This window comes from Ostrea edulis, chromosome 3 (assembly GCF_947568905.1).
Source record: "Ostrea edulis chromosome 3, xbOstEdul1.1, whole genome shotgun sequence".
NCBI classification, from domain to species: domain Eukaryota; kingdom Metazoa; phylum Mollusca; class Bivalvia; order Ostreida; family Ostreidae; genus Ostrea; species Ostrea edulis.
Window position 1 is genome coordinate 8,428,182 of NC_079166.1, and position 7,688 is coordinate 8,435,869.

Below are 7,688 nucleotides of genomic sequence, written 5' to 3' on the forward strand. Positions count from 1 at the left end.
AATGTTTTTATTAACAAGAGGTGCTGCTGGACTTCCGCTTGTGGAAGAGACTTGAAAATGAAATTCAAATCTATGTCAAGTTACCTTTGTTACTCTATGCGGACTGGTTAAATGCAAAGGTATTACAAACACTGAAGGATCAGAGTATACAGAAATGGAATGAACTTTTATGTAATTCGTCAAAAGAAATTAATTATTCCATCTTTAAAAATGAATCAAAGGACTAAGACCATGTTTATCAAAATTCGGCCTAACGTCCAAAGTGAATAATTTTTTGTTAGAAATATCCTCTAACATGTTCTTTTCCTATAATGTACTGGTTTTTATACGTAGAGTTCGTGAAAGAACACTATTTTTAGGTTTACATTACTAGTATAAATCCTATAATTTGCTCTACTTTTTAAGATTGCGTCATACAACGTCGCTATATATTATTATATTAGAAGTGGTAACGTATTGTAAAACATAATTATGCAATGAGTGGTTTATTATATAATAAGATCTTGAAAAAGAAATTTTCTCTCCCAATACGCAATAAGGTTATTTTACTTATAGCCCGAATGGCACACCATATTTTTCAATCTCCTTCATTCGGCCATTTTCACACACCGCGCCGTTAGCCTGTTTGCGCTGTTCGTGGAAGTTGCAGAGGATGTACTCATCGCATTTCAACGTAAGTTTCAGAAATATGAATATACTTCACCTCTACTCGTTAAACTGTATAACCAAATAGGTGTACCAATTGCTCTTAAAAATGATAAACAAGTCGCATGGAACGAATAGTATGGTGCGCATGTGGTGTGTTGACATAAACTCATAATATTCACGCATTGGGCTGTTGGAAATCCCACAACAAATCTGTTAACTGTTGTCAACATATATTTATTGTTTATCTATTATAATTATATATTGTTAAGATTTAAAATTGTATGTATATCAGCTGATCAGAAAAATCAGCTGTTTCACGATCATGCCATTTTCAATTCCAAGTGCATGACCTTCTCGGGTCTATTTGAATTTTCTTACATGATGTTTGACTCACTTTACACTTTGAACTTTCCATGTATCATTGTATGGTCTAAAAAGTATTTGTATAGGTTAAAGAGACATATAATTGTATATAGATGTATATTTCCATAATGGTATATGTCTCTGGGGTAACATGTAGGCCTGTGGGGGGGTTATAGGTTGAATAATTTTCGAATGATTTGGTATTCTAGTATTCTGCTATGTTTAAACTTAATTTAGTGATTATTTAGTAATCAAATAAAAGTTATATGATGAATCGATACATTTCTTCAATTTACTGTAAACAAAAACTGTTTCTGTGTTTTGGAATCTGTCTGGTATTAGTGCATAATAAATAACTTCATAAGTCAATAAATATATTCTTGTTGTAGTGATGACATTTGCAAAATCTGTGAGAATAGAAAAAAATGTGTTAGGGTCAACAGAAATTTTTAATTAGGGTAGGTCGGGAAAGTGGAAACCAATTAACATATATATATATATATTGGCCTTACGCGGAAACATGGATTAGAATAGTCAGAATGATTTTTACATTCAATAATTTTTAAATACTTAAAAGCACCATTAAGCCAGGAAAATCATAAGAACAGTTTGGTTTTATAATTTAAATGTGCCATATTTCAAGATAAATTGTAAAACATGTCAAACTTAATTTCAACAATTACACTTACAACTGACATGCCTGCATTGGGATTAGATATAGAATCACTCAGAGAATGTTGAATTTCATGGGTACTACCATGATTTAAGCATATATTTTTTATCTCCTTTATATTATTGAATATTAAATTTTTCCATACATCTCCCACAAGAAAGAGTATGAAACATAAAAATATTTTGTGAATTTGCTGATAATTGTGAAGTAAGATAATATATCAACATTAGCTACAACAAAAATTATTAGATGGGGGATCAAATTCAAATGAAATGTTTGTGTATATAATTATTTATGCAGAAATGTACATGCAGCTAAACTGTCCTCTATTGTTTAGTTGAAGACATGTCAATCTCCCACCGAATACTTAAATGTAATTTTTCTGAATTTTATATCAATGAAAATACATGAGGGCATGAAAGTACAACTTTTATATGAATATTATAATACAGGGGTTCGTGTTTGTCCAACTATCTATTTTGTATTGCTTGTAGGAGTTATGAGATTGATCACTGTTTGTTATCTTCACCTTTCATTTATGATATAGTTTTGATAATGATATAATACTGGAGTAATTTGAATTTCAGGATGATATAATATGTACAGCAAAAATTGATGGCAAGGGTGACATGAATCAGATTGACAAGAATTCATATAATGCTATCATCACTGCCATCAGATTCATACATAGCTTCCTTGTTGTGCCTGCCAATAGCAAGGTACCAGATTATACAGCAGTTATGTGGAAACAGATTCCCACAATAGGGGGACCAGATTGACACCTACATTGTACAGTATCAGGCAGTTATATCAGAACTGGAAAAACTGGATCCAAACAAGACTATATTGCTTGGAAGAAACATGTCGACTCTGAAGTTTACCCTTAATTTCACATTACCATTACTCCTATTTTGAAATATAATGTATTACATTACTTGAGAGTGAATTTACATTACACATTTACATAACATACTGTCAGATATTAAAGAAATGGCAGAAAAATTATTTCTGTATTCTGATTTTTAATTATACATTAACATAAGTACACAAAATATTCAGCAATGTTAGGAAACATATCTATTAAGTTATTCATTGCATTTGATTGTCATCAATGTTTCAAATGCTTCAGTCAATCTCACTAATAAAATGAATTATTCTAAATCTTCAAAATATCATCAAATATTTGAAGTAGTGTAAATGTAATGAAAAATAATGTACAGTACAGTATGCATTACATTACCATTACTTGTAATGCAAAAATGGTCTATTACACCCGCATTACATTGAAACTGGCTGTCATTTAATTACCATTACCACAGGCCTGGTTCTGTCGAGAGGTATTGAAATTGTCTGTAGAGACTTTGTCTCAGGAAGTGGCCGAGATTGGTGGTGACAATTTTGTTGGATGTGAATTTACTGACACACATGTCTACACTTGCTACACAATATATCATGTGGTGGTTTCAACAAGAAAGTTCTTACTCTGCAGGAAATGATGAACAGCTAATGGATTCACATTTTTTCTGACTTTTCTTCTGTACATTAGATGCATTGGAAAAACTTTCCTTTCCATTATCTTTTGCTGGTTCATACTTTGAAATAAAATCAAGTCCGAAAATAAAGTATTTTGGTTGGGTTTTTTTCAATGAATTTTAAAAAATGTAATATGTAATCCTTGCATATTTTCTTGGTGTTCTGTGATTGCATAGGCCTATTGATTTTTATTTGTATTCAGGTATAATTTCATCTTCAGTGTCTTGAAAGAAATTAATTTTTCAATAATGCCAAGAAAAATGTAGTTAACAGTATGATTTAAAAAAAAAATATATATTGACACGGGTAGGAATTGAACCCGGATCTCCTGCTTGAAGGACGGGCTCTCTACCACTAAGCCACGGCGTACATGACGTCACTCGCTCAAAAATCCTCTATGCATTTACTTGCCCTAGTTAACGTTATACTTTCGAAATATCGGTAATAGTTTTAGTTATATCAATGCATGTTCTATAAATTCTTTTCATTTTGATCTTAGTAATTCTGTTGGTGTCGTCTAAATAAAAACTTTCTATAGCATTGAAGGTCCGATTTGTCGGACAGCAGATTCGTTTGTTTACGCATCAAAATTCTATAGCTTTTAGAATTCCTGCACAAACTTGTGATAAAAACACCATATAGGGGTGTATTCTGCATGGAAATGATGTAGACTCCACATAAGTATATTGTTTTAATTTTTCAAAGCAACATAATTGATAAAATACCCACAACTCTCACAAAAATAAATAATTCCGGATTGCTCTCGATTTAATTCAAAGTTGATATTCATCAACAGCACACCTTTCGATCCAAAAAATCGTTCGTGCAAAATTTATTTGTATTGATAGATTTTGATAGACTACAGTCAGTTTCTGGATCGAAGGTCGTGTTTTATATGAATTATATGACTAAATTTGAAAAAAGTGGAGATTTCTGCAGAAAACCAGACCGATACCGGTTTTGTCTTGTATAGAATTCCACAAGCTGACGTTTTGGCGGGGAAATCTTGGCACGTCGCGATGGTATAAAGATTATATTATCAAATGATAGCAATTTTATTTCAATTCATTCTGCTTTATTTTTTAACACACCACAGGGCCGATATAGCTAAACATGGTCTTAGTCCTTTTGAATTTTATTTAGATGAACTTCCTAAAAATAAAAGAGAAATACTCTGTAGATTTAGAGCATCAAATTTTAGATTACCTGTAGAGACAGGACGATGGTTAAACATTCCAAGAAATGAAAGAGTATGCACTTTATGTAATAATAATGATTTGGCTGATGAGTTCCATTATTTATTAATATGTACTGATGAAACTATTAAGAAATGAAGATTGGAAAACTTAGATAGATATTATACAAATAGACCAGACAGATATAAATTTAAACAGCTTCTTAATTGTAAAAATATTATTGTACTTAAAAGATTATGCAAATTTTTAATGGTTATAAGGGAGAGGGCATGTCCTCCATGTTAACTGCGTGCTATGTACAATATTGTATTATATATTACGAATTACTTCTCCACAATACACATGTTGTATGTATTTGAGAATAAATAATTTTGTTGTTGTTGGATGTCCAGGAGTCCGTGATTGTCCTCTAAATTTTGTATTCTCTATAGGGTATATGGGATGCATTTCTGTACTTTACCTTGCCTTGTTTATCACACACTGTACATATTGACCACGGACCATCCCTGGAGTTCAAAATACAAGTCCAAGAGAAAGACAGAACACGGACGCCTTGAAGCTAACATTCATCGTGGTTATCTAGCTATATCCGAGTGAATGGATCAATTACACATCCGCGGTTCACATATAGGGTTTGCTGAGTTGTTCCTTCTACGCAAATATTCCAGTTACCAGGTTGATAGTTCGTGCATCGTGCAATACTGGTGTATAGCTAGCTCGGAGACTGCGCTAAACTAATCCCTGTGACCCTGTGATAGTTCGTGGGTAACTGGTGTATTGTTAGCTCGGAGACTGCGCTACACTAATCCCTGTGATATGCAGCACCGCCGGTTGGGGGTATTGTTATGAGATCAGTTGCAGTTTTTTTTTTTTTGGCACTCTAGTTTTCCGTTTAGCTGTTACAAGTTTTTGTCATTTTGAATTTCCAACATTTCCGCTTGAGCATCACTGAAGAGACATTATTTGTCGCAATGCGCATCTGATGCATCAAAATTGGTACCTTTTAAGTTTTACATGCATACCTGTTCACGGAAGAACCCTCTTGTTGCCATTGAAAGGAATCTCACGGGAGTTTGCTATCGAAATCGAAATTCAACATTGTCTTTTCTTTGTAATAACCACTAGCATATTACCTTTCAACATATAAAAAGGCGCATAGTTTACACACTACATGTTCTGTATATGATCAGTTTCAGATTGAGGCAAGGTTGATGTTACAGGTGTTTTAACAGCTTCATTTAAACTCAGCATTTCGCAAATCATATTGTCGTTAAAACAATCTAATTCACAAAATGGCCTGTTATTGGAGAAATGCTAGCTGATGTGTTCCATATCAATTCATCATGTTTGAGTTATTTCCCTTTGGAGAACTGTCGTACAAAGTGAGGCGCAAGACAATTTGTTTATATGCGGGGGTAGGACAAATATTCATCACTCCGTAAGTGAATGTATATAGTAAGTTTTTCATACGTTGTTTGATTACACGAATTCGGCTGATACACAATCTAAGTGGTAAGTATTTAGGGAGTAATCAAATACATGGAATTCTTATATCACATTATTTCTTTGGGGTTCACGACAGATGTGACCGGTGGACAGGGGATGCGTACTCCTCCCATGTTCAGTGAGTTCAGGTGTTTGCTAGTAATTTTGCATTGTTTGTGGGAATTATGAGATTGATCACTGTTCTTTATCTTTATGTATTGGCAACTTCTTCCAACAACAGAGTGTCACTTAGGATTAGGCTACTGTGTTCACTAATTAAACACATTCATGATCTAAAATGATATGGAGCGACACATAATTCAGGATCGAAATATTCCGATATCGGTAGACAATCTGTGTGAAGCCTATCGTTGTTTATGACAGAACCTCCTAAATGTATTTATATTTTATCTTATTCTATATTTGACAGGATATATATGACTTATTCATCTTTAATGTACGATGCAATCAACATTGTAAATCTATGTTAATACAATTTTCCTGACATTTTCTTGATTTATGACGACCGTCACAGTCTTTACCATCGATTCAGAAGAACGTGATTGGAACAAACGATACGTATTTTCAAGTGGGTATCGAAGGGGGGGGGGGTGGTGGTATTTTTTGTCAGTATCAAAGAAAACTGATGGTTTAGGTTAGAACGTCAAACAGTATTTTAGCTAGTTACAGTATGACCTAATAAAGGTGATACTGTAAGACAGGCAGTGAGGAACAGATTACCATTGTGTCCTTTGGTGAGTCTTGGACGAAAATAGAGTAAGGATGAATTTATAATTGATATAAAGAAACTTTTTAAAATTTTTTTTTTCCATTTCAATACCTTACAAATTAGAATAAAACTACAAAACCTAACAAATAAATTCCTGGATGCTGCAGACTTCCCCACAACCTAAGGTTTTTGGACAGTCTTATCAATACACCTGAAATACTGATTAAGTCCTGCCAGCAAATATACTACGCAGTTTCTCTTTGCCAGAGTTATTTCCCCAACTGTACATTACGTCTTTCTTGTTTTGAAATCTTCAATCATCTCCAACAACTCGCAAGATCTTGTAAAAGATTTATGCTTATATATCGGTAGTGGTCACGTGGGGATCCGAGTTGAGTGGGTCGTTAGTACTTACTTGTCGTAAGAGGCGAATAAATGGGGCGATCCTTCGGAAGAGACCGCAAAACCGAGGTCCCGTGTCGCAGCAGGTGTGGCACAATAAAGACCCCCTCCTGCTCAAAAGCCGTAAGCGCACAGCATAGGTCTAAATTTTGCAGCCCTTCACCAGCAATGGTGACGTCTCCATATGAATGAAAAATTCTTGAGAGGGACGATAAACAATACACAACCAACCAATATATCGGTGGTGAAGATGGCACTTCCTAACGATGGACAAACGCAGTTTGCATTTTTCAACGTGGAGCAAATATTAAACTTAATATGTAAAGATTGATTGATTTTATCTTGCTTAATGTCTCGCTCGAGAATTGTTCACCCATATGGAGACGTCACCAAGACCGGTGAAGGGCTTCGAATTTAGGCCTATACTCGGCGCTTATGGCCATTGAGCAGTGAGGGTTGGTTCTTTAGCGTGCCACAACATCCGTTTTTAAGGTCAACTCCGAGGACCCGTGACATTCACACTTGATGCCGAGAGTTTAGCGGTGGAACTATCACTACCCGTTTTAACGACTTGGGTCTGTCGCGGCCGGGATTCGAACCCCGGCCTACCGCATGCGGGGTGAACGCTCTAACCTTTCGGTCACCGCGGCGGTTTAAT

At 34.6% G+C, this 7,688-nt stretch overlaps 1 long non-coding RNA gene across 1 annotated transcript; it reads left to right on the forward strand.

Annotated features, from left to right (window-relative positions):
* The first annotated feature begins 503 nt into the window (after positions 1-503).
* On the forward strand, positions 504-4,792 carry LOC125674067 (uncharacterized). Its single transcript, XR_007369975.2, has 2 exons — positions 504-673; positions 2,272-4,792. It is a non-coding gene; the product is annotated as an uncharacterized LOC125674067 (long non-coding RNA).
* Positions 4,793-7,688: the final 2,896 nt, after the last annotated feature.